The sequence below is a fragment of the Scyliorhinus torazame genome, chromosome 16, assembly GCF_047496885.1.
Source record: "Scyliorhinus torazame isolate Kashiwa2021f chromosome 16, sScyTor2.1, whole genome shotgun sequence".
NCBI classification, from domain to species: Eukaryota; Metazoa; Chordata; class Chondrichthyes; order Carcharhiniformes; family Scyliorhinidae; genus Scyliorhinus; species Scyliorhinus torazame.
In genome coordinates, this window is record NC_092722.1 from 98,970,319 (window position 1) to 98,998,093 (window position 27,775).

Sequence of the window (27,775 nt, forward strand, 5' to 3'; positions counted from 1 at the left end):
AGCAGAAAGCCTCTGAAAACGAGGACGAGATTCCGGGCCTGGCGGTGAAAGTGCACGAGGCGCTGTACAAGTGGCAGGAATTTCGAGGACCTGAAGAATAGGTCGAGGAGGAAGAATCTCCAGATCCTGGGTCTCCCTGAAGGGTGGAGGGGTCCAAGTTGGGGCATATGTAGCCACAATGCTGAACACTTGAATGGGCGCGGGAGTCTTCGGTGTGGAGTGCGGTTAGAATAAATGAGGGTATTTAGGGATTTCTATGGGGACCTGTACAAGTCAGAGCCCCCAGAGGGGGAGAGGGGATGCGGCGGTTCTTAGATCACTGAGGTTCCCGAGGGTGGAGGAAGAGCAGGTGGCTAGCCTGGGGGCCCCGATTGGGCTGGAGGAGCTGGTTAAAGGATTGGGGAGCATGCAGGCGGGCAAGGCCCCGGGACCGGATGGATTCCCGGTTGAATTTTACAGGAAGTATGTGGATCTGTTGGGCCCGTTGCTGGTGAGAAACTTCAATGAGGCGAGGGAGGAAGGGGCTCTGCCCCCGACAATGTCTCGGGCGCTGATCCTCAAGCGGGATAAGGACCCACTGCAGTGCGGTTCGTATAGGCCGATCTCGCTCCTTAATGTAGATGCTAAGTTGCTGGCGAAGGTCCTTGCCAAGAGGATTGTGTCCCGGGAGTGATACATGAGGACCAGACGGGGTTCGTGAAGGACAGGCAGTTAAATGCGAATGTGCGGAGGCCCCTGAACGTGATTATGATGCCCTTGGTGGGAGGGGAAGGGGAGGTGGTGGCGGCTATGGACGCAGAGAAGGCCTTTGATCGGGTGGAGTGGGAGTATCTATGGGAAGTGCTTGGCAGGTTTGGGTTCGGGGAAGGGGTCATAGGGTGGGTCAGGTTGTTATACAGGACCCCGGTGGCGAGCTTGTCTACGAACCGGCAGAGATCGGAATATTTCAGATTATACCGGGGGATGAGACAGGGTGTCCCCTGTCCCCTTTGCTGTTCGCGCTGGCAATTGAGCCACTGGCCATAGCATTAAGGGAGTCTAGAACTGGAGGGGGTTGGTCCATGGAGGGGAGGAACACCGGGTGTCGTTGTATGCTGATGACCTGTTGTTATATATTGCAGATCCAGTGGAGGGGATGGCAGAGGTCATGCGGATCCTTAGGGAGTTTGGGGACTTCTCGGGCTACAAGCTCAACGTGGGGAAGAGTGAGCTCTTTGTAGTGCATGCGGGGGGCCAGGAAAGGGGGGCTTAGAGGAGTTGCCGTTGAAGAGGGCAGAGAGGAGCTTTCGATATCTGGATACCCAGGTAGCTGGGGGGGCCTTGTATAAGCTTAATTTGACACGGTTGGTGGACCAGATGGAGAAGACTTTAGGAGATGGGATGTGTTGCCACTTTCCCTGGTAGGTTGGGTGCAGTCGGTCAAGATGATGGTCCTCCCGAGGTTCTTGTTCGTGTTCCAGTGCCTGCCCATCCTAAACCCCAAGGCTTTTTTCAAGCGGGTAAGCAGGAGTATTATGGGGTATGTATGGGCGAGCAAGACCCCGAGGGTGAAGAGGGTGTTGCTGGAGCGCAGTCGGGACAGGGGTGGGCTGGCGCTTCCGAATCTGTGTGGTTACTATTGGGCAGCTATTGTGGCGATGATCCGTAAATGGGTAATGGAGAGGGGGCGGCGTGGAAGGGGCTAGAGGCGGCGCCTTGTGTGGGTACTAGCTTGGGGTCGCTGGTGACGGCACCGTTGCCACTACCGCCGACGCGGTACACCACGAGCTCGGTTGTGGCGGCGACATTGAAGATCTGGGGGCAGTGGAGGCGACAATAGGGGTGAGGTGGGGCCTCGATCTGGTCCCCGATACGGGATAACCTTAGGTTTGTGTCGGGCAGGATGGATGGGGGGTTCCTAAGTTGGCATCGGGCAGGAATTAAAAGGACGGGGGACCGGTTCATAGATGGACTTTTGCTAGCCTGGGGGCGCTGGAGGAGAAATTTGGGTTGCCGCCCGGAAACGTGTTTAGATATATGCAAGTGAGGGCGTTTGTGAGATGGCAGGTGAGGGAATTTCCGCTACTTCCAGCACAAAGGATTCAGAACAGGGTGATTTTGGGTGTATGGGTTGGAGAAGACAAGGTCTCGGCGATTTATCAGGAGCTGCAGGAAGCGGAGGAGGCCTCGGTGGAGGAGTCGAAGGGCAAGTGGAAGGAGGAGCTCGGGGAGGAGGGTCTGTGGGCTGATGCCCTGGGCAGGGTTAATTCCTCTTCCTCATGCGCCAGGCTCAGTCTAATACAGTTCAAAGTAGTACATAGGGCGCATATGCAGGGGCGAGGATAAGTATGTTTTTTGGGGTGGAGGACAGATGTGAGAGATGTTCGGGGAGCCCAGCGAATCACAGCCATGTTTTGGTCATGCCCAGCGCTGGAGTGGTTCTGGAGGGGCTTTGCGAGGCTATGTCCAAAGTTATGAACACCCAGGTCAAGCCGAGCTGGGGGATAGCACTATTGGGTATTGGACGAGCCAGAAGTGCAGGAGCCGAAAGAGGCCGGAGTTCTGGCCTTTGCATCCCTGGTAGCCCGGCAGAGGATCCTACTAATGTGGAGGGATGCAAAGCCCCCGAGCGTGGAAGCTTGGATCAATGACATGGCAGGGTTCATCATTAAGTTGGAGAGGATAAAGTTTACCTTGTGAGAGTCTGTGCAGGGGTTCTCCAGGCGGTGACTAGTCTAGACTTTCTCGCGGAACGCTAGTGGCGGTCGAAACAGCAGCAACCGGGGGGGGGGGGGGGGGGGGTTATGTTTTTGTTAAGAGGGGACGTTTCTCTCACTTTTGTATTTATTGGTTAAATGGGGTTAATGTATCCTTGTTTGATTTCCTATGTACAATTTTGTTATTCTTTTTTTTTCTGGAGTGTTTGGTTGAAAATTTGAAAACATATATATTTTTTGAAAACCACTGAGATCAATAGATTTCTACATGTTAAAACATCAAGATACAGGGACAGTGCAGGAGATGAATGTTTTTTTTTTAAATTTAAGAGTACCCAATTATTTTTTTCCAATTAATGGGCAATCCACGCATGTGCAAACTCCAGTCAGTGACCCAGGGCAGGGATCGCACCCAGGTCCTTAGCACTGTGAGACAGCAGTGCTAACCACTACGCCATCGTGCCACCCTGTGCAGGAGATGAGTGTTGAAGTTAAGGACAGGAGGGGGTTTAATTTAAAGAGTTCTGTTTTTTTCCTCTCACCACCTGTCTGTAAACAGAAAGATGTTTTGATTTTGATTTCCCTCTTTATGACCGGTGGTGTATTTCCCAAATTGCGGTCTGTGTGAGATCCAATTTCTATTAACCCCACAGCAAACCTGAGATAGGGTAAAGAAGGGGGAAGTTCATTTACACACAAACATGAAGATGGAATCACAACATGGCCCCCGGGGGCTTTTCACTCATACAATAAGAGGGGGGGGGGGGGGGGGGGCAGAGGGGAGGGAAAGAGAAAGATTCTCAGGGAAAAGACCACAGAATAAAGGATTATTGTGTCACGTGGGTTCATTGTCCAGAATCCAAGTCCAATGGTTTATTCTTTCACACAAGTCGACAGGCTGGATAATTCATTCTTTCAGGATGGCTTCCAAATGGGAAAGGCATGCAGAGGTGAATAATAATCTTTGTTATTGTCACAAGTAGGCTTACATTAACATTGCGATGAAAGAGCGACGTGTGGCACAGGGGTTAGCACTGGGACTGCGCGCTGAGGATGGGTTAGAATCCTGGCCCTGGGTCACTGTGTGTTTGCATATTCTCCCCGTGTCTGCATGGGTTTCACCCCCACAACCCAAAGATGTGCAGGGTAGGTTGTTAAGTAATGGGTTAAGAGACATTGCAATTAGTGGTCTCATTTATGTTAAGTATCCATTAATTGACACTGATATTTAAAGGGGCTTCAGGTGGTTTCTGTCAGGTGGTGTGTTGTAAGAGTTTTGTGCAGAGGCTGTGGAAGTGAAATAAATGGTGTTTGGTGAAAAGGAAAAGAACTTTAGACTCTTCATTTCACAGCAACTAAAATGTCTAACAATGGTAGCAGAGGATGGTTGCTGTGCAAATGTGAAGGTTTGAAAGATACAACTTTTCCTGATCAAACCAAGGAGTGAGTGAGGAGGAAAAAAAAAAAGGATACATGGCTGAACCCAGGATAAAGATGGCTGGATATGACTATCCACCCATATTTTCTGAAAGGGAATCGTACGACTAATGGAGAAGTGCAGTAGTTATGTGGACTAAAGTAACTGCTTTGGAAAGAGAAAACAAGGTATGGCATTGCTCTTTCCCTACCATATGGCAGTAAAATCCGAAACAAAGTGCTTTCTGAGCTCGAATTGGAAGAGTTAGACTCAGAAAAAGGTCTGGAGACTTTATTACATTATATGGATAAGATTTTTTTTTTTTTTTTTAAATAATATTTTATTGAAAATTTTTGGTCAACCAACACAGTACATTGTGCATCCTTTACACAACATTGTAACAATACAGATAATAATGACCTTTTTTTAAAATTTAAACAAAAACAACAAATAAATAAATATTAAATAACAAAAAATAAAAACTAGCCCTAATTGGCAACTGCCTTGTCTCAGGCCACCCCCCCCCCCCCCCCCCCCCCCCCAAGTCCTGGGCCGCTGCTGCTGCCTTCTTTGTTCTCCCCTATCTATCTTTCCGCAAGATATTCGCCGAACGGTTGCCACCGCCTAGTAAACCCTTGAGCCGACCCCCTTAGGACGAACTTAATCCGCTCTAACTTTATGAACCTCGCCATATCATTTATCCAGGTCTCCACCCCCGGGGGCTTGGCTTCTTTCCACATTTGCAATATTCTGCGCCGGGGCTACTAGGGACGCAAAGGCCAAAACATCGGCCTCTTTCGCCTCCTGCACTCCCGGCTCTTGTGCAACCCCAAATATAGCCAACCCCCAGCTTGGTTCGACCCGGACTCCTACTACTTCGAAAGCACCTTTGTCACCCCCATCCAAAACCCCTGTAGTGCCGGGCATGACCAAAACATATGGGTATGATTCGCTGGGCTTCTCGAGCACCTCGCACACCTATCCTCCACCTCAAAAAATTTACTGAGCCGTGTTCCAGTCATATGTGCCCTGTGTAATAGCTTAAACTGAATCAGGCTTAGCCTGGCGCACGAGGACGACGAGTTTACCCTGTTTAGGGCATCTGCCCACATCCCCTCCTCAATCTCCTCCCCTAGCTCTTCTTCCCATTTCCCTTTTAGTTCGTCCATCATAGTCTCCCCTTCGTCTCTCATTTCCCTATATATATCCGACACCTTACCATCCCCCACCATTTCTTTGAGATGACTCTGTCCTGCACCTCTTGTGTCGGGAGCTGCGGGAATTCCCTCACCTGCTGCCACGCAAAAGCCCTCAATTGCATGTACCTGAATGCATTCCCTTGGGGCAACCCATATTTCTCGGTCAGCGCTCCCAGACTCGCAAACTTCCCATCCACAAATAGATCTTTCAATTGCGTTATACCTGCTCTTTGCCACATTCCATATCCCCCATCCATTCCCCCGGGGCAAACCTATGGTTGTTTCTTATCGGGGACCCCCCCAGTGCTCCGGTCTTTCCCCTATGTCGTCTCCACTGTCCCCAAATCTTCAGTGTAGCTACCACCACCGGACTCGTGGTATAGTTCCTTGGTGAGAACGGCAATGGGGCTGTCACCATAGCCTGCAGGCTGGTCCCCCTACAGGACGCCCTCTCTAATCTCTTCCACGCCGCTCCTTCCTCCTCTCCCATCCACTTACTCACCATTGAAATATTAGCGCCCAATAATACTCACTTAGGCTCGGTAGTGCCAGCCCCCCCCTATCCCTACTACGCTGTAAGAATCCCTTCCTCACTCTCGGAGTCTTCCCGGCCCAAACAAAACCCACGATACTCTTTTCTATCCTTTTGAAAAAAGCCTTCGTGATCACCACCGGGAGACACTGAAACACAAAAAGGAATCTCGGGAGGACCACCATCTTAACTGCCTGCACCCTCCCTGCCATTGACAATGCTACCATATCCCATCTCTTGAAATCTTCCTCCATCTGTTCCACCAACCGCGTCAAATTTAGCCTGTGCAATGTGCCCCAATTCTTAGCTATCTGGATCCCCAGGTAACGAAAGTCTCTTGTTACCTTCCTCAACGGTAGGTCTTCTATTTCTCTACTCTGCTCCCCTGGATGCACCACAAACAGCTCACTCTTTCCCATGTTCAATTTATACCCTGAAAAATCCCCAAACTCCCCAAGTATCCGCATTATTTCTGGCATCCCCTCCGCTGGATCCGCCACATATAGTAGCAGATCATCCGCATATAAAGATACCCGGTGTTCTTCTCCTCCCCTAAGTATTCCCCTCCATCCCTTGGAACCTCTCAGCACTATCGCCAGGGGCTCAATCGCCAGTGCAAACAGTAATGGGGACAGAGGACATCCCTGCCTTGTCCCTCTATGGAGCCGAAAATATGCCGATCCCCGTCCATTCGTGACCACACTCGCCACTGGGGCCCTATACAACAGCTGCACCCATCTAACATACCCCTCTCCGAACCCAAATCTCCTCAACACCTCCCACAGATAATCCCACTCCACTCTATCAAATGCTTTCTCGGCATCCATCGCCACTACTATCTCCGTTTCACCCTCTGGTGGGGCCATCATCATTACCCCTAACAACCTCCGTATGTTCGTGTTCAGCTGTCTCCCCTTCACAAACCCAGTTTGGTCCTCATGAACCACCCCCGGGACACATTCCTCTATTCTCATTGCCATTACCTTGGCCAAGACCTTGGCATCTACATTGAGGAGGGAGATTGGTCTGTAGGACCCGCATTGTAGCGGATCCTTTTCCTTCTTTAAAAGAAGCGATATCGTTGCTTCTGACATAGTCGGGGGCAGTTGTCCCCATTCCTTTGCCTCGTTGAAGGTCCTCGTCAGTAGCGGGGCGAGCAAGTCCAAATATTTTCTGTAAAATTCAACTGGGAATCCGTCCGGTCCCGGGGCCTTTCCCGTCTGCATGTTCCTAATTCCTTTCACCACTTCTTCTACCGTGATCTGTGCTCCCAATCCCATCCTTTCCTGCTCTTCCACCTTGGGAATTTCCAGCCGATCCAAAAACTCCATCATTCTCTCCCTCCCATCCGGGGGTTGAGCTTCATACAATTTTTTATAAAATGTCTTAAACACTTCATTCACTCTCTCCGCTCCCCGCTCAGTCTCTCCATCTTCGTCTCTCACCCCCCCTATTTCCCTCGCTGCTCCCCTTTTCCTCAATTGGTGTGCCAGCAATCTGCTCGCCTTCTCTCCATATTCATACTGTACACCCTGCGCCTTCCTCCATTGTGCCTCTGCAGTGCCTGTGGTCAGCAAGTCAAATTCCACATGCAGCCTTTGCCTTTCCCTATACAGTCCCTCCTCCGGTGTCCCTCCTCCGGTGCTTCCGCATACTGTCTGTCCACCCTCAAAAGTTCTTGCAACAACCGCTCCCGTTCCTTACTCTCCTGCTTCCCTTTATGTGTCCTTATTGATATCAGCTCCCCCCTAACCACCGCCTTCAACGCCTCCCAGACCACTCCCACCTGAACCTCCCCATTGTCATTGAGTTCCAAGTACTTTTCAATGCATCCCCTCACCCTTAAGCACACCCCCTCATCCGCCATTAGTCCCATATCCATTCTCCAGGGTGGACGCCCTCTTGTTTCCTCCCCTATCTCCAAGTCTACCCAGTGTGGGGCATGATCCGAAATGGCTATAGCCGTATATTCCGTTCCCCTCACCCTCGGGATCAATGCCCTACCCAACACAAAAAAGTCTATGCGTGAATAGACTTTATGGACATAGGAGAAAAACGAGAACTCCTTACTCCTAGGTCTACTGAATCTCCACGGGTCCACCCCTCCCATCTGCTCCATAAAATCCTTAAGTACCTTGGCTGCTGCCGGCCTCCTACCAGTCCTGGACTTCGACCTATCCAGCCTTGGTTCCAACACCGTGTTAAAGTCTCCCCCCATTATCAGCTTTCCGGTCTCTAGGTCTGGGATGCGTCCTAGCATTCGCCTCATAAAATTGGCATCGTCCCAATTCGGGGCATACACGTTTACCAACACCACCATCTCTCCCTGTAATTTGCCACTCACCATCACGTATCTGCCCCCGTTATCCGCCACTATAGTCTTTGCCTCGAACATTACCCGCTTCCCCACTAATATAGCCACCCCCCTGTTTTTCGCATCCAGCCCCGAATGGAACACCTGCCCTACCCATCCTTTGCGCAACCCAACCTGATCTATCAGTTTCAGGTGCGTTTCCTGTAACATGACCACATCTGCTTTAAGTTTCTTAAGGTGTGCGAGTACTCGTGCCCTCTTTATCGGCCCGTTAAGCCCCCTCACGTTCCACGTGATCAGCCGAGTTGGGGGGCTTCCCACCCCCCCCCTTGCCGGTTAGCCATCATCTTTTTCCAGCTTCTCGCCCAGTTCCCACGCGGCTGTATTTCTCCCAGACGGTGCCCCCCCGCCCATCCTTTCCCGCACCCATTCCCCCCTTTCCCCAGCAGCAGCAACCCAGTAATTCCCCCCTCCCCCCCGCCCCCGCTAGACCCCCCGCTAGCGTAATTACTCCCCCCATGTTGCTCCCAGAAGTCAGCAAACTCTGGCTGACCTCGGCTTCCCCCCGTGATCACGGCTCGCCCCGTGCGGCGCCCCCTCCTTCCTGCTTCTCTATTCCCGCCATAATTATCATAGCGCGGGAACCAAGCCCGCGCCTCTCCCTCGGCCCCGCCTCCCATGGCCAACGCCCCATCTCCTCTCCCTCCCCACCTCCCCCCATCACCACCTGTGGGAGAAAGAAAAGTTACCATACCGCAGGATTAATCATACAATCCCTCTTCGCCCCCCCCCCCCCCCCCCCCCCCCCCACTCGTCCCACCACTTTGTCCAAACGTTCATTTTCGTAGTCCAATCATTCCAATTTTTCTTCTACAATAAAAGTCCACGCTTCATCCGCCGTCTCAAAGTAGTGGTGCCTCCCTTGATATGTGACCCACAGTCTTGCCGGTTGCAGCATTCCAAACTTTATCTTTTTTTTGTGAAGTACCGCTTTGGCCCGATTAAAGCTCACCCTCCTTCTCACCACCTCCGCACTCCAATCTTGATAGACGCGGATCACCGCGTTCTCCCATTTACTACACCGAGTTTTCTTCGCCCATCTAAGGACCATTTCTCTATCTTTAAAACGGAGAAATCTCACCACTATGGCTCTGGGAGCTTCTCCTGCTCTCGGTCCTCGCACCATAACTCGGTATGCTCCCTCCACCTCCAACGGACCCGTCGGGGCCTCCACTCCCATTAACGAGTGCAGCATCGTGCTCACATATGCCCCGACGTCCGCCCCCTCCACACCTTCAGGAAGGCCAAGAATCCTCAAGTTGTTCCTCCTTGCGTTATTTTCCAGTGCCTCCAACCTCTCCACAGATCGTTTCTGGTGTGCATCCTGTATCTCCGACTTCACCACCAGGCCCTGTATGTCGTTTTCATTCTCTGCTGCTTTCGCCTTCACGACCCGAAGCTCCTGCTCCTGGGTCTTTTGTTCCTCTTTCAGCCCTTCAATCGCCTGTAATATCGGGGCCAACAGCTCTTTCTTCATTTCCTTTTTTATCTCCTCCACGCAGCGTTTCAAAAACTCTTGTTGTTCAGGGCCCCATATGAAACTGCCACCTTCCGACGCCATCTTGGTTTCTGCTTGCCTTCCTTGCCGTTGTTCCAAAGGATCCGCTGCAATCCGGCCACTTTCCTCTCCTTTTTCCATCCGTGTCCAGGGGGAACACCCTTCTGGTTTACCGCACGGTGTTTTCAGCCGTTAAAATTGCCGTTGGGGCTCCTATCAAGAGCCCAAAAGTCCGTTTCACAGGGAGCTGCCGAAACGTGCGACTCAGCTGGTCATCGCCGCACCCGGAAGTCATGGATAAGATTTATAAGATGACTCTTTAAGTGCGTATGAAGCATGGTCGGATTTAGATAAGTTCCGGAAAATGGAGGATATCTCCATGGAAGACTATATAATGGAATTTGACAGACTATATAAAAGGCTGCAGAAACACAATCTGGAATTTCCACAGTCTGTGTTGGCCTTTAAATTACTTGACTGTGCTAGAGTGAGCAACATGGATAGGCTCCTGGTTTTGACAGGAGTTCAGTTTACTGATAAGGATACCTTATTCGAACAGATGACAAAAGCTTTACAAAAGTTTCTGGGGAAACATTCGATTCCGATGGCTCTGATGACCCAAATAGGTCAGCCTGCAATAAGGCAGAATATGGAAGATACACTAGTAACAGGATGGCGAAATCGTATGGCTACGAACAGGGCTCAAGACTATAGACGGAGACAAGGAAATTATGAAGACAGAAACCCAGTTAGAACCTACAATAGGAAGATTAACCCCAAAAATGCACGGGGCATGATAAATCGATGTTTTCGATGTGACTCTCAATACCATTATGCTTTCAACTGTCCAACTCGTTATGATAGTGTTTGAAGTGACACATGACACGGAAGAGTCCGAAGAGGAAAAAGATAGTGACCAGAAAGAAGGCATTGTCCTATTGACAAGCAGTTTTACACCGGTAATGAGGGTGTTGGTTGCAGAATCCTTCAACTGTGCTGTATTGGACAGTGGCTGCACATTTACTGTGTGTGGAATTGGCTGGTTAAAATGTTACCTGGATTCTTTGAATGCTGAAAATCGTAACAAGGTTAAGGAATTTGAAAGTTTCAGGTTTGGGGATGATAATACTCTGAAGTCGCTGAAAAGAGTGGTGATCCCTTGAAATATTGCCAGAGTGAATCATTTCATTAGCACGGATGTTGTATCAAGTGAGATACATTTGCTTCTGAGCAGACCATCGATGAAGAAAGCACACATGAAACTGGATATGGAACAGGATCAGGCAACAGTTTTTGGAAAGATTTTACAATTTACACAGTTGGGACACTATTGTATTCCATTACTGAAAAATAATATTTCAAGTAGAGTGGTTAAGGATGTGTTAATGGCAGTTGAAAATGGGACTTTAGCTGATAAATAGCTTGTGGTATTAAAACTGCATAGGCAATTTGCACATCCGTCTCCTCGGAGGCTGAAAAATTTATTAAAGGATGCAGGGGCAAGGGATGACGACTATACTAAACTGATAGAACAAGTTAGTGACCGCTGTGAAGTTTGTAGGAAGTACAGAAGGACACCAGCACGTCCGATAGTAACCCTACCTTTGGCCAGGGATTTTAAAGACATTGTGGCCATGGACCTTAAGATCTGGGATAAAGCAAATAATATATTTATTTTGCATTTTGTAGATTTAGCAACCAGATTTAGTCAATCAACGATTGTACGAAGTAAAGAAAAGGGAGTAATTCTGGATCAAATCGTGGAAAAATGGATAGCGACAGGAATGGGTCCACCGGCAAAATACCTTATTGGACAATGGGGGAGAATTTGCTAATGATGAGTTTAGGGATATGTGTGAAAACATGAATATCAGAGTTATGAATACGGCTGCAGAAAGCCCATTTAGTAATGGTGTCTGTGAAATAAATCATGTTGTCATCGATGACATGCTTCGGAAAATTTTGGCAGATCGACCAAATTGCAGGCTAAATTCAGCTTTAGCATGGGCAGTACATGCAAAGAATTCATTGCAGATGGCTGGGGGCTATAGTCCTTATCTTTTAAAAAAAATATATATATATTTTATTGAATTTTTTTTCCCAAACAACAATTTTTCCCCTCTTACAAAGCAAATGCAACAATCACAATACAGAAATTTTTAACAGTACAAAAGTAACAAAACCCCATTATCTTTGACCTAAACTAAACTAAACCCCCCCCCCCCTCATCCTCCCCCCCCCCCCCCCCCCTTCCCCCTGGGTTGCTGCTGCTGGTCATCTGTCTTCCCTCTAATGTTCCCCTAGGTAGTCGAGAAATGGCTGCCACCGCTTGGTGAACCCTTGAGCCGATCCTCTCAGGGCAAACTTTATCTGCTCCAGTTTTATGAACCCCGCCATATCATTTACCCAGGCCTCCAGTCCGGGGGGTTTCGCCTCCTTCCACATGAGTAGGATCCTGCGCCGGGCTACTAGGGACGCAAAGGCCACAACGTCGGCCTCTTTCGCCTCCTGCACTCCCGACTCTTCTGCAACTCCAAATAGAGCTAACCCCCAGCCTGGTTTGACCCGGGCCTTCACCATCTGCAAAATCACTCCCGTCACTCCCTTCCAATGCCGGGCACGCCCAAAACATATGTGCGTGGTTTGCCGGGCTCCCGCCACACCTCCCACATTTGTCCTCCACTCCAAAGAACCTGCTCAATCTTGCTCCCGTTATGTGTGCTCTATGTAGCACCTTAAATTGAATCAGGCTAAGCCTGGCGCATGAGGAAGAGGAATTTACCCTGCTTAGGGCATCAGCCCACATACCCTCTATCTCCTCCCCTAGTTCTTCTTCCCACTTTCCTTTTAGTTCGCCCACCGACTCCTCCCCCTCTTCCCTCATCTCTCGGTAAATCTTTGACACCTTGCCCTCTCCGACCCACACCCCTGAAAGCACCCTGTCCTGTATCCCCTGTGTCGGGAGCAACGGAAATTCCCTCACCTGTTGTCTAGTAAACGCCCTCACCTGCATATATCTCAAGAAATGTCCCCGGGGCAACTTATACTTTTCCTCCAATGCTCCCAAGCTCGCAAAAGTCCCATCTATAAATAAATCTCCCACCCTCCTAATTCCCAACTGGTATCAGCTCTGAAATCCTCCATCCATTCTTCCTGGGGCGAACCTATGGTTGTTCCTGATTGGGGACCCCACCAGGGCTCCCCGCACCCATCTCTGTCGCTTCCACTGTCCCCAGATATTCAATGTTGCCACCACCACCGGGTTCGTGGTAAACTTTTTAGGTGAGATCGGTAGCGGCGCCGTCACCAACGCCTCTAAACTCGTCCCTTTACAGGACTTTCTCTCCAGTCTTTTCCACGCCGCTCCCTCACCCTCCATCATCCATTTACATATCATTGCCACATTGGCGGCCCAATAGTAATCGCCCAAGTTCGGTAGTGCCAATCCTCCTCTGTCCCTACTACGCTGAAGGAACCCCCTCCTTACTCTCGGAACTTTCCCTGCCCACACGAAGCTCGTGATGCTCCTGTCTATTTTATTAAAAGAGGTCTTGGTGATTAGTATAGGGAGACATTGAAATACAAATAAGAACCTCGGGAGGACCATCATCTTAATTGCTTGCACCCTGCCCGCCAGCGATAGAGGCTGCATGTCCCACCTCTTAAAGTCCTCCTCCATTTGTTCTACCAGCCGTGTCAGATTAAGTCTGTGCAAGGTTCCCCAGCTCCTAGCGATCTGAATCCCCAGGTATCGGAAGTTTCTTTCCACTTTCCTTAGAGGCAAGCCTTCTATCTCTCTACTCCGGTCCCCTGGATGTATCACAAATAATTCACTCTTCCCCATGTTTAGCCTATACCCCGAGAAATCCCCGAACCCCCTCATAATTCGCATAACCTCTATCATCCCCCCCGCTGGGTCCGACACGTATAACAATAGGTCATCCGCGTATAACAAGACTCGGTGTTCTTCTCCCCTCTAATCACCCCTTTCCATTTTCTGGAGTCTCTCAACGCCATGGCCAGAGGTTCAATTGCCAACGCGAACAACAATGGAGACAGCGGGCATCCCTGTCTCGTTCCCCTATATAGTCGGAAATACTCCGATCTAGGTCGACCTGTAACTACGCTTGCTGTTGGAGCCCCATAAAGAAGTCTAACCCAGCTAATAAACCCGTTCCCAAACCCAAACCTCCTTAACACTTCCCATAAATACTCCCACTCCACCCTATCAAATGCCTTCTCTGCGTCCATTGCAGTCACTATCTCTGCCTCCCCCTCCACTGGGGGCATCATTATCACCCCTAATAGTCGTCGCACGTTAACATTCAGTTGTCTCCCTTTAACGAACCCGGTCTGGTCTTCGTGCACCACCCCCGGGACACAGTCCTCTATCCTCGATGCCAGTACCTTTGCCAACAATTTGGCGTCCACGTTCAATAACGAAATGGGTCTATAGGACCCGCACTGCAACGGATCTTTATCCCTCTTCAAAATTAACGATATCGTCGCCTCCGACATCGTCGGGGGTAGAGTCCCCCCTTCCCTGGCCTCATTGAACGTCCTCACCATCAACGGGGCCAACAAGTCCACATATTTTCTGTAATATTCCACCGGGAACCCGTCTGGTCCCGGGGCCTTCTCTGCTTCCCAGTCCCTTAATAACCTCGTCCACCCCAATCGGTGCCCCCCAGGCCTACCACCTCCTGCTCCTCCACTTTCGGGAACCTCAATTGGTCCAGGAACTGCCGCATCCCCTCCTCTCCCTCTGGGGGTTGAGACCTATACAGTTCCTCATAGAAGGTCTTGAACACCTCATTTATCTTTCCTGCCCTTTGCACCGTGTCGCCCCTTTCGTCTCTAATTCCTCCCATCTCCCTCGCTGCTGCCCTCTTTCGCAATTGATGAGCCAACAGGCGACTAGCCTTTTCCCCATATTCATACCTCCTCCCCCTGTGCCTTCCTCCACAGTACCTCCGCCTTTCTGGTGGTCAGAAGGTCAAACTCCGTCTGGAGTCGTCTCCTCTCCCTGTACAATTCCTCCTCCGGGGTCTCTGCAAATTCCCTATCCACCCTTAAAATCTCCCCCAGTAATCTTTCCCTTTCCGTGGCCTCTGTTTTCCTTTTGCGGGCCCCAATGGAGATCAGCTCTCCTCTGACCACCGCTTTTAGTGCTTCCCATACCACTCCCACAGGGACCTCGCCGTCGTCATTGACCTCCAGGTATCTCTCAATACACCCCCGCACTCTTGCACACACTCCCTCATCCGCCATCAGTCCCACATCTAATCGCCAGAGTGTTCTCTGCTCCCTTTCCTCTTCTAATTCCAGGTCCACCCAATGTGGGGCATGATCCGAAACCGCTATGGCTGAGCTTCTTCCACCCTAGAGATCAACGACCTTCCCAAAACAAAAAAATCTATCCGGGAGTACACTTTATGGACATGGGAGAAGGAAAACTCCCTAGCCCTAGGTCTAAGAAATCGCCATGGATCAACTCCCCCCATTTGGTCCATAAACCCCTTAAGTACCTTGGCCGCTGCCGGCCTTCTTCCGGTCCTTGAGCTGGATCTATCTAGCCCCGGGTCCAGCACCGTATTAAAGTCCCCTCCTAAAATCAAGTTTCCTACCTCCAGGTCCGGTATACGCCCCAGCATCCGTCTCATAAATCCCGCATCGTCCCAGTTTGGGGCATACACATTAACCAACACGACCTCCATTCCCTCCAGCCTGCCACTCACCATTACATATCTACCTCCGCTATCTGCTACGATGTTCTTTGCTTCAAATGCTGCCCGTTTCCCCACCAAAATGGCCACCCCTCTATTCTTTGCGTCCAGTCCTGAGTGGAACACCTGTCCCACCCATCCTTTCCTTAACCTAACTTGGTCCGCCACCTTTAGGTGCGTCTCTTGGAGCATAACCACGTCTGCCCTTAGTCCTTTCAAATGCGCGAGCACTCGGGCCCTTTTTAATCGGTCCGTTCAGGCCTCTCACGTTCCACGTGATCAGCCTCACTAGGGGGCTACCTGCCCCCCTCCCGTGTCGACTAGCCATTACCTTCTCTAGGCCAGTCCCATATCCCGCCTCCGCGCTCCCGCTCGCTCCCCCAGCGTCGCACACCATCCCCGCCCACCCACTCTTTAGCCATTTCCTTTTGGATTTCCGCAGCAGCAACCCAGTTGGTCCCCCCCCCCCCCCCCCCGCTAGATCTCTTTCTAGCATGATTGCCCCCCCCATATTACTTCCGTAAGTCAGCTGACTTCAACTGACCCCGGCTACTCCTGCTCACTCCTCGACCCCCCCGTGTGGGGAACTCCCATCCACCTTGCGCCTGTCTTCACGCCTTATTCTTTCTGGCGCGGGAACATCCCTTTACCTGACCCGCCTCTTATGGCGCAGCTCCCTTTCCCCTCCCCCTTCCCTTCCCCATTCTCCAACTATGTCCCGTCTTTCCCCCCTCACCGGTGCCCACATTTCCCCAATGTCTCCCCCTTTCCCAATTTACTTCTCAATTAACTTCAACCATAACATTAACAATAACATTTCCTGCAGCATCAGTCCCTCAGTTCCGATCCAATTTCTCTTCTTTGATGAAGGTCCATGCTTCCTCCGCCGTCTCGAAATAATGGTGTCTCTCCTGATACGTGACCCATAGCCTTGCCGGCTGCAGCATCCCGAACTTCACCTTCCTTTTATGCAACACCTCTTTGGCTCGGTTGAAGCTCGCCCTCCTTCTCGCCACCTCCGCACTCCAATCCTGGTATACCCGTACCACTGCATTCTCCCATCTGCTACTCCGCACCTTTTTAGCCCATCTCAGGACCTCTTCTCTATCCTTAAGGCGGTAAAATCGCACGATTATCGCCGTGGGTGGTTCTCCCGCTTTTGGTCTTCTCGCCGGAATCCGATTTGCCCACTCCACCTCCAAGGGGCCCGTAGGGGCCTCAGCACCCATCAGTGAGCTCAGCATCGTACTTGCGTACGCTCCACAGTCCACTCCTTCCACACCCTCAGGGAGACCCAGTATCCGAAGGTTCTTCCTTCGCGCTCCGTTTTCTAGGGCCTCGATCCTTTCAGTACACTTTTTATGAAGTGCCTCGTGCGTCTGTGTCTTAACTGCCAGGCCCAGGATCTCATCCTCAATATCTGTCGCCTTCTGCTCCACCACGCGGAGCTCTGTCTCCTGGGTCTTTTGTGTCTCCTTGAGCCCCTTCTCACACACCCCACACCGGGTTACGTCGTCGAAAAATTCCCCGTTGGGGCTCTTAGTTAAAAGAGCCCGAAGGTCCGTCGGAGCTGGAGCCGCCGAAACGTGCGGCTAGCTAGGCATCACCGCAACCGGAAGTGCTATAGTCCTTATCAAGTAGTGTTTGGTAGAAATCCTAAAATTCCGTCCATTTTGGATGACCAGCCTCCAGCTTGGGAGGGGACTACAATTAGCTCTGGTTTTGCTGAACATTTAAATGCATTACATAGCAGTAGAAAAGCTTTTTTGGAAGCAGAAGTCTCTGAAAGAATTCGCAGAGCTTTAAGACATAACGTACGGCCATCAGATGCCGTTTTTCAGCAAGGAGGCAAGGTATACTATAAGAGAGACAATTCTAATGAATGGAAAGGCCCAGGGAAGATCAAAGGCATAGAAGACAGAGGGTGGTGGTTGATGGGAAATGTTCAGAATGGAGTTCTGTCACAAGTGGAGTACCACAAGGATCTGTTCTGGGGCCGTTGCTGTTTGTCATTTTTATCAATGACCTAGAGGAAGGCGCAGAAGGGTGGGTGAGTAAATTTGCAGACGATACTAAAGTCGGTGGTGTTGTCGATAGTGAGGAAGGAAGTAGCAGGTTACAGAGGGATATAGATAAGCTGCAGTGCTGGGCTGAGAGGTGGCAAATGGAGTTTAATGTAGAGAAGTGTGAGGTGATTCACTTTGGAAGGAAAAACAGGAATGTGGAATATGTGGCTAATGGAAAAGTTCTTGAAAGTGTGGATGAGCAGAGGGATCTAGGTGTCCATGTACATAGATCCCTGAAAGTTGCCACCCAGTTTGATAGGGTGGTGAAGAAGGCCTATGGAGTGTTGGCCTTTATTGGTAGAGGGATTGAGTTCCGGAGTCAGGAGGTCATGTTGCAGCTGTACAGAACTCTGGTACGGCCGCATTTGGAGTATTGCGTACAGTTCTGGTCACCGCATTATAGGAAGGACGTGGAGGCTTTGGAACGGGTGCAGAGGAGATTTACCAGGATGTTGCCTGGTATGGAGGGAAAATCTTATGAGGAAAGGCTGATGGACTTGAGGTTGTTTTCGTTATAGAGAAGGTTAAGAGGAGACTTAATAGAGGCATACAAAATGATCAGAGGGTTAGATAGGGTGGACAGTGAGAGCCTTCTCCCGCGGATGGAAATGGCTAGCACGAGGGGACATAGCCTTAAACTGAGGGGTAATAGATATAGGACAGAGGTCAGGGGTAGGTTCTTTACGCAAAGAGTAGTGAGGCCGTGGAATGCCCTACCTGCTACAGTAGTGAACTCGCCAACATTAAGGGCATTTAAAAGTTTATTGGATAAACATATGGATGATAATGGTATAGTGTAGGTTAGATGGCTTTTGTTTCGGTGCAACATCGTGGGCCGAAGGGCCTGTACTGCGCTGTATTGTTCTATGTTCTATGTTCTATGGCAAAACAATCATTTTGCAACACGGTAATCAAACTGTTAGGGTCCATTCATGAAGGGTAATGGGTATAGATTACAAATTTTCAAATTTAGACAGAGCAGACAGACATGACGAGGAACCAGAGTCATCTGGTACGCATGTGTTACAGAACTAGGAGGACCAATTAACTGATATAGACAGGGTTTCTGTGGAGGAACACAACACTTCTGGTGAATTAAAACAGGCCATTTTTCCGAAAGGGCAACTGCCAAAAGTTGGTACAAAAGTGACATACTTGCCTGAAGGGTCTAGTCAATGGAAGGATGCAACTGTTATTAGTAGAGCAGGGAAGACCACTGGAAAGTATAAACATTGGTTGAATGTACAGCATTCAGGGGAAGGAGTCAAGACAATGGATTGGGGAAACGAAGTTCAAAAATGGAGGGCACAGAAACGCAGTGCCAGTTCAGATAGTACATCGGATAGTGAACAGGTCCGCAGGAAAAGGTCGAGAACTATTGAAAGGACATCCCACAGCAGAAGGGAAGGATCAAACAGTAGCAGTACAGAACGAGATACCAGGAGGGAGATGATAGAGGTTTATAAGATGATCAGGGGACTAGATAGAGTAGAAAGTCAGAGACTTTTTCCCCGGGTGGAACAAACCATTACAAGGGGACATAAATTTAAGGTGAATGGTGGAAGATATAGGGGGATGTCAGAGGTAGGATTGGATTGGATTTGTTTATTGTCACGTGTACCGAGGTACAGTGAAAAGTATTTTTCTGCGAGCAGCTCAACAGATCATTAAGTACACGAGAAGAAAAGGGAATAAAAGAAAATACATAATAGGGCAACACAACATATACAATGTAACTACATAAGCACTGGCATCGGATGAAGCATACAGCGTGTAGTGTTAATGAGGTCAGTCCATAAGAGGGTCATTTAGGAGTCTGGTGACAGTGGGGAAGAAGCTGTTTTTGAGTCTGTTTGTGCGTGTTCTCAGACTTCTGTATTTCCTGCCCGATGGAAGAAGTTGGAAGAGTGTGTAAGCTGGGTGGGAGGGATCTTTGATTATGCTGCCCGCTTGCCCAGGCAGCGGGAGGTGTAGAGGGAGTCAATGGATGGGAGGCAGGTTCGTGTGATGGACTGGGCGGTGTTCTCTGCAAGACGTGCCAGATCATCGACATGGATACCACTATTACACGCGAGAACACCACACACCAGGTACCCGGTACATACTCGTGCGACTCGGCCAATGTTGTCTACCTCATACGCTGCAGGAAAGGATGTCCCGAAGCGTGGTACATTGGCGAGACCATGCAGACGCTGCGACAACGAATGAACGGACATCGCGCAACAATCACCAGGCAGGAATGTTCCTACGCTGAGAGACTCTGCCGTCGCACCTCTCTCACACTCCTCAACCACCTCGTCCGCCAGCTCTACAGCAGACGACGCAATCTGGAAACCAAGATAGAGGCCATATTCTCAACTTGCGCTCAGGACGCAGCAGACCAGCTGCGGAACACCGCCAAACAGATGAGACAACAATACTATGCCACCTATATGCACACCAAGAACAGAAAGCTTGAGAAACTTGGCATCACCACCAGCAGCAACCAAGCCACCCCCGGTGTCACAGTAGAAAACAATACAGGGAAATCTATTGTCAACTTGTCAGACAACTTCAACCAGACGAAATCGAAGTCCTCAGCAGAGGGCTCAATTTCTGCACCACCACCAAAATGGACCCCATCAGTCTCGCGGCAGACACGGAGGAATTCATCAGGCGAATGAGGCTCCGGGAATTCTTCCACAGACCCCAAGAGGCCAACAGCGAACCCAAGCAGGCTACCAATGAACCGGAACAGCAGACCGAGAGATCTGCGGTGCGGCAACCGAAGAGGAAAGAGTCGAATTGGACCCCTGCGGAAGGCCGCTGCCTTAGACTCGACATGTATGCTCAAGCCGTCAGGAGTCGCGTCAATGCCAGATTCATCAGTCGCATTCACAAGACAGCCCCGAACGTCACCCAAGCACAACGCAATGCCATCCGCGCTCTCAAGACCAACCGCAGCATCGTCATCAAACCAGCAGACAAAGGGGGGGCCACTGTCGTACTGAACAGAACGGACTACTGCAAAGAAGTATACCGACAACTGAACAACCAAGAACACTACAGACAGTTACCCGCAGATCCGACCAAGGAACACATCCGCCAACTTAACAGACTGATCAAGACCTTGGATCCAGATCTTCAGAGCACCCTACGTGCTCCCATCCCACGTACTCCCCGCATTGGAGATCTCTACTGCCTCCCGAAAATACATAAGGCCAACACACCAGGCCGCCCTATCGTTTCAGGCAATGGGACCCTGTGTGAGAACCTCTCTGGCTACATCGAGGGCATCTTGAAACCCATCGTACAAGGTACACCCAGCTTCTGTCATGACACAACGGACTTCCTACAGAAACTCAGCACCCATGGACAAGTTGAACCAGGAACATTCCTCGTCACAATGGACGTCTCGGCACTCTACACCAGCATCCCCCAAGACGATGGCATTGCTGCAACAGCCTCAGTACTCAACACCGACAACTGCCAATCTCCAGACGCAATTCTGCAACTCATCCGCTTCATTCTGGATCACAACGTCTTCACCTTAGACAACAGGTTCTTCATCTAGATACACAGAACAGCCATGGGGACCACATTCGCACCCCAATACGTCAACATCTTCATGCACAAGTTTGAACAGGACCTACTCACCGCACAGGACCTTCAACCGACGTTATACACCAGATACATCGATGACATTTTTTTCCTTTGGACCCACGGCGAAGAATCACTGAAACGACTACACGATGACATTAATAAGTTCCATCCAACCATCAGACTCACCATGGACTACTCTCCAAAATCAGTTGCATTCTTGGACACACTCGTCTCCATCAAGGACGGTCACCTCAGCACTTCGCTTTACCGCAAGCCCACGGATAACCTCACGATGCTCCACTTCTCCAGCTTCCACCCTAAACACATTAAAGAAGCCATCCCCTATGGACAAGCGCTCCGTATACACAGGATCTGCTCAGACGAGGAGGAGCTTAACAGACATCTACAGACGTTGAAAGATGCCCTCGTACGAACGGGATATGGCACTCGACTCATCGATCGACAGTTCCAACGCGCCACAGCGAAAAACCGGACCGACCTCCTCAGAAGACAAACATGGGACACAACCGACAGAATACCCTTCGTCGTCCAGTACTTCCCCGGAGCGGAGAAACTACGTCATCTTCTTCACAGCCTTCAACACGTCATTGATGACGATGAACATCTTGCCAAGGTCATTCCCACACCCCCACTACTTGCCTTCAAACAACCGCGCAACCTCAAACGAACCATTGTTTGCAGCAAACTATCCAGTCTTCAGAACAGTGACCACGACACCACACAACCCTGTCATGGCAATCTCTGCAAGACGTGCCAGATCATCGACATGGATACCACTATTACACGTGAGAACACCACCCACCAGGTACGCGGTACATACTCGTGCGACTCGGCCAACGTTGTCTACCTCATACGCTGCAGGAAAGGATGTCCCGAAGCGTGGTACATTGGCGAGACCATGCAGACGCTGCGACAACGAATGAACGGACATCGCGCAACAATCACCAGGCAGGAATGTTCCCTTCCAGTCGGGGAACACTTCAGCAGTCAAGGGCATTCAGCCTCTGATCTCCGGGTAAGCGTTCTCCAAGGCGGCCTTCAGGACCCGCAACAACGCAGAATCGCCGAGCAGAAACTTATAGCCAAGTTCCGCACATGAGTGCGGCCTCAACCGGGACCTGGGATTCATGTCGCATTACATTCATCCCCCACCATCTGGCCTGCGAAATCCTACCAACTGTCCTGGCTTGATACAATTCACACCTCTTTAACCTGGGGTTACCCCATCTCTGGATCTGTAAGGATTTAATCACCTGCTAATGGTCACATTCCTAGCATTGTTTGGCATCTTTGAATTTGTCTATATATGTGTTTCTGGAACAGACCTCTTCATTCACCTGAGGAAGGAGCAGCGCTCCGAAAGCTAGTGACATCGAAACAAACCTGTTGGACTTTAACCTGGTGTTGTAAGACTTCGTACTGTAAAAGTTGGTAAGGGTTAATGTGGACATGCCGAATTTCCTTAGTTTCCTGAGGAAGTAAAGGCACTGTTGTGCTTTCTTGGTGGTAGCGTCGATGTGGGTGGACCAGGACAGATTTTTGGAGATGTGCACCCCTAGGAATTTGAAACTGCTAACCATCCCCACCTCAGCCCCGTTGATGCTGACAGGGGCGTGTACAGTACTTTGCTTCCTGAAATCAATTACTAGCTCTTTAGTTTTGCTGGCATTGAGGGAGAGATTGTTGTCGCTACACCACTCCACTAGATTCTCTATCTCCCTCCTGTATTCGGACTCGTCGTTATTCGAGATCCGGTCCACTATGGTCGTATCGTCAGCAAACTTGTAGATGGAGTTGGAACCAAGTTTTGCCACGCAGTCTTGTGTGTACAGGAAGTAGAGTAGGGGGCTAAGTACGCAGCCTTGCGGGGCGCCGGTGTTGAGGACTATTGTGGAGGAGGTGTTGTTGTTCGTTCTTACTGATTGTGGTCTGTTGGTCAGAAAATCGAGGATCCAGTTGCAGAGTGGGGAGCCAAGATCTAGTTCTTTACCCAGAGAGTAGTGGGGCCATGGAATGCACTGCCTGTGGAAGTAGTTGAGTCGGAAACATTAGGGACATTCAAGCAGCTATTGGATAGGTACATGGATTACGGTAGAATGATATGGACAAGGATAAGAGTGGTCCGAGGATGAATGTGCTAAATTGGGGGAAGGCTAATTATAACAATATTAGGCGGGAACTGAAGAACATAGATTGGGGGCGGATGTTTGAGGGCAAATCAACATCTGACATGTGGGAGGCTTTCAAGTGTCAGTTGAAAGGAATACAGGACAGGCATGTTCCTGTGAGGAAGAAAGATAAATACGGCAATTTTCGGGAACCTTGGATGACGAGTGATATTGTAGGCCTCGTCAAAAAGAAAAAGGAGGCATTTGTCAGGGCTAAAAGGCTGGGAACAGACGAAGCCTGTGTGGCATATAAGGAAAGTAGGAAGGAACTTAAGCAAGGAGTCAGGAGGGCTAGAAGGGGTCATGAAAAGTCATTGGCAAATAGGGTTAAGGAAAATCCCAAGGCTTTTTACACGTACATAAAAAGCAAGAGGGTAGCCAGGGAAAGGGTTGGCCCACTGAAGGATAGGCAAGGGAATCTATGTGTGGAGCCAGAGGAAATGGGCGAGGTACTAAATGAATACTTTGCATCAGTATTCACCAAAGAGAAGGAATTGGTAGATGTTGAGTCTGGAGAAGGGGGTGTAGATAGCCTGGGTCACATTGTGATCCAAAAAGACGAGGTGTTGGGTGTCTTAAAAAATATTAAGGTAGATAAGTCCCCAGGGCCTGATGGGATCTACCCCAGAATACTGAAGGAGGCTGGAGAGGAAATTGCTGAGGCCTTGACAGAAATCTTTGGATCCTCGCTGTCTTCAGGGGATGTCCCGGAGGACTGGAGAATAGCCAATGTTGTTCCTCTGTTTAAGAAGGGTAGCAAGGATAATCCCGGGAACTACAGGCCGGTGAGCCTTACTTCAGTGGTAGGGAAATTACTGGAGAGAATTCTTCGAGACAGGATCTACTCCCATTTGGAAGCAAATGGACGTATTAGTGAGAGGCAGCACGGTTTTGTGAAGGGGAGGTCGTGTCTCACTAACTTGATAAGAGTTTTTCGAGGAGGTCACTAAGATGATTGATGCAGGTAGGGCAGTAGATGTTGTCTTTATGGACTTCAGTAAGGCCTTTGACAAGGTCCCTCATGGTAGACTAGTACAAAAGGTGAAGTCACACGGGATCAGGGGTGAACTGGCAAGGTGGATACAGAACTGGCTAGGCCATAGAAGGCAGAGGGTAGCAATGGAGGGATGCTTTTCTAATTGGAGGGCTGTGACCAGTGGTGTTCCACAGGGATCAGTGCTGGGACCTTTGCTCTTTGTAGTATATATAAATGATTTGGAGGAAAATGTAACTGGTCTGATTAGTAAGTTTGCAGACGACACAAAGGTTGGTGGAATTGCGGATAGCGATGAGGACTGTCTGAGGATACAGCAGGATTTAGATTGTCTGGAGACTTGGGCGGAGAGATGGCAGATGGAGTTTAATCCGGACAAATGTGAGGTAATGCATTTTGGAAGGGCTAATGCAGGTAGGGAATATACAGTGAATGGTAGAACCCTCAAGAGTATTGAAAGTCAAAGAGATCTAGGAGTACAGGTCCACAGGTCATTGAAAGGGGCAACACAGGTGGAGAAGGTAGTCAAGAAGGCATACGGCATGCTTGCCTTCATTGGCCGGGGCATTGAGTATAAGAATTGGCAAGTCATGTTGCAGCTGTATAGAACCTTAGTTAGGCCACACTTGGAGTATAGTGTTCAATTCTGGTCGCCACACTACCAGAAGGATGTGGAGGCTTTAGAGAGGGTGCAGAAGAGATTTACCAAAATGTTGCCTGGTATGGAGGGCATAAGCTATGAAGAGCGAATGAATAAACTCGGTTTGTTCTCACTGGAACGAAGGAGGTTGAGGGGCGACCTGATAGAGGTATACAAAATTATGAGGGGCATAGACAGAGTGGATAGTCAGAGGCTTTTCCCCAGGGTAGAGGGGTCAATTACTAGGGGGCATAGGTTTAAGGTGAGAGGGGCAAGGTTTAGAGTAGATGTACGAGGCAAGTTTTTTACGCAGAGGGTAGTGGGTGCCTGGAACTCACTACCGGAGGAGGTAGTGGAAGCAGGGACGATAGGGACATTTAAGGGGCATCTTGACAAATATATGAATAGGATGGGAATAGAAGGATACGGACCCAGGAAGTGTAGAAGATTGTAGTTTAGTCGGGCAGTATGGTCGGCACGGGCTTGGAGGGCCGAAGGGCCTGTTCCTGTGCTGTACATTTCTTTGTTCTTTGTTGATATAGTGTAGATTAATTTGTTCTTAGGGCAGCACGGTAGCATTGTGTATAGCACAATTGCTTCACAGCTCCAGGGTCCCAGGTTCGATTCCGGCTTGGGTCACTGTCTGTGCGGAGTCTGCACATCCTCCCAGTGTGTGCGTGGGTTTCCTCCGGGTGCTCCGGTTTCCTCCCACAGTCCAAAGATGTGCAGGTTAGGTGGATTGGCCATGATAAATTGCCCTTAGTGTCCAAAATTGCCCTTAGTGTTGGATGGAGGTGTTGACCTTGGGTAGGGTGCTCTTTCCAAGAGCCGGTGAAGACTCAATGGCCCGAATGGCCTCCTTCTGCACTGTAAATCCTATGATAATCTATGATTAATCTAGGACAAAGGTTCGGCACAACATCGTGGGCCGAAGGGCCTGTTCTGTGCTGTATTTTTCTATGTTCTAGGAGTAAGACTACGAATACTAATAGGAGTAGAAGCCCACATGCACGTGAGGTTTTGGTAGCTTCAAATAAATTAGATGAAAAAGTTATTAAAGAAGCTAAACAGCAAGAATTGCATAGTTAGAGTGAATTTGGGGTATACACGGAAGTACCGGATAGGGGACAAAGAGCTCTATCCCACAGATGGATTTGCACGGAAAAGGTTCATCCGGATGGAACTTATAAGGCAAAGGCCAGGCTTGTGCCAAGGGGATTTGAAGAAAACTTAGAAGATCAGGATTTAAGGGTAGATTCACCTACAGCAGGAAAGGTTATTTTAAAGATTTTCTTCGCTCTAATAGCCACAAAGGCATGGGAATACAAATCTATAGATATAAAAGCTGTCATTTTGCAGGGGCATCAGCTCCAGAGAGACATTTTTCTCTGTCCTAAAGAAGGAGCTAACACAGAAGGGGTACTCTGGAAGTTGAACAAATGTGTATGTGGATTAAATGATGCATCTAGAGTCTGGTATTTTTTGTTATGGTCAGTTTTGTTAAAGTTAGGTTGTTGCTTGTTGAAAGCAGATCCTGCAATGTTTTGCTGGCACTATAAAGGAAATCTTTCTGGCATTTCTATGATGCATGTCGATGATTTTTTGTGGGGTGGGACTCGTGATTTTGAAGCTATTGTAATCTCTGTTTGAGGAAAGAATTCAGGGTTGGAAGTCAGGCTTCCGATGCATTTAAATATACTGGACTGGAAATTGGACAGACTAAATTAGGGGCAACTTTACGTCAGCAATCTTATTTGGAAAGCATCACCCCAATAGTAATTAGTCGTGGCCGAGTTTCACAAAAAGACGCAATGGTTTCAAAGATAGAAAAAGAGCAACCGCGAAGTTTAATTGGGCAACTGAACTGTTAGGTAGACAGACTAGACCGGACGTGAGTTTTGATGTCTTAGAGTTGAGTACAAAAATTAATGATTCCAAAGTGGAAGACATAATAAGAGCAAATAAAGCGTTGGCCAAACTAAAGAGTGTGTTTTGAAGTTCCCGGTTTTAGGTGACCTTAAGCACTTGAAACTCATAGTTCATAGTGATGCATCCTATGCAAATTTATGTGATGGGGTTTCAAGCGCAGGAGGTTTTATAAGTTTCCTTTTGGGGAACAATGGTAAATGTTGCCCCCACTTGTGTGGGAAACAAAGAAAATAAGGAGAGTGGCAAAAAGCACTTTGGCTGCTGAGACGTTAAGCCTTGTAGAGGCGGTGGATATGGCTTTTTATATAAGTATGATATTGACAGAAATTTTGGGATTAGGGGATTTGGGTTATATACCTATTGACTGTCACATTGACAATAAATCCCTGTGGGAAAATGTGCACTCTGCAAAAAGTGTCAACGAAGAGGTTACGGATAGACATCGCAAGTTTAAAGCAGATGTTGGACAGAGGGGAAATATCAAAAATTAAATGAGTCGACAGGAGCTATCAACTGTCAGACTGTTTTACGAAAAGAGGGGCGAGTTCACAGAAACTTTTGGATATTGTTAATGAAGGGCGCTTGTTTCTGTGACTGGTTTTTTTTCTTTCTCGTCCAAACAAAAAAAAAAAAAGAAAAGGGAGGGACATCATGTGTGTTTTTGAGTTTCTTGAAATTTTGTTTTCACCCAATTATTTTTTTTCTCCAAGGAAGGGGAGACTGTTAAGTAATGGGTTAAGAGACATTGCAATTAGTTGTCTCATTTATGTTAAGTATCCATTAATTGACACTGATATGTAAAGGGACTTCAGGTGGCCTCTGTCAGGTGGTGTGTTGTTAAGAGTTTTGTGCAGAGGCTGTGGAAGTGAAATAAATGGTGTTTGGTGAAAAGGAAAAGAACTTTAGACTCATTTCACAGCAACTAAAACGTCT

At 49.1% G+C, this 27,775-nt stretch overlaps 1 protein-coding gene across 1 annotated transcript in view; it reads right to left on the bottom strand.

The window, feature by feature from the left end:
* Nucleotides 1-27,775, bottom strand: part of rufy2 (RUN and FYVE domain containing 2) — a 187,885-nt gene that overhangs the window by 49,097 nt on the left and 111,013 nt on the right.